Genomic DNA, 458 nt, shown 5'->3' with positions numbered 1-458 from the left:
TGGCCCCACCCCATAACAAAGAAACAGAATTTCTGGAGGATGAGGCCCAGAAATCAGGATTTTAAAGATTCCCAGGTGATTCTAATGCGCAGCCAAGGTTGAGAACCACTGCTCTAAACTATCCTGTGGGTGGGTGCTTAGCATAAACTACCCAGCACTGCCAGTGATTCTTTACAAGTGCTTCTCACCCCCAAATCCCTAGTGGTTAGAACACGCCTGGCACCTGATGGTCGTGGCGATGACGATGAACATGCTAGTGGCACGATGGAAAGGGGAAACTTAGCTCTCCCTTAGCACAAAGAAGAATTCATTTTCATTTTATGCTTCTTTTATGTTTTTAAAAAAGGATGCAGGCAGTGTCAGCAGAGAGTTAATATAAAATAAGACTACCGCAATCAAATAAGATTATGGAAATCAACTCCAAGTTCAGGAGATGAGAACAGATGCAAACCACAGAG

General features: G+C 43.7%; 1 protein-coding gene across 1 annotated transcript in view; it reads right to left on the bottom strand.

Annotated features, from left to right (window-relative positions):
* FER1L6 (fer-1 like family member 6) overlaps positions 1-458 on the bottom strand; it is a 102,022-nt gene that overhangs the window by 25,541 nt on the left and 76,023 nt on the right.

The sequence above is a fragment of the Myotis davidii genome, unplaced genomic scaffold (genome assembly GCF_000327345.1).
Source record: "Myotis davidii unplaced genomic scaffold, ASM32734v1 scaffold200, whole genome shotgun sequence".
In the NCBI taxonomy this organism is placed as follows: domain Eukaryota; kingdom Metazoa; phylum Chordata; class Mammalia; order Chiroptera; family Vespertilionidae; genus Myotis; species Myotis davidii.
This window is presented reverse-complemented; position numbering and strand designations above follow the sequence as displayed.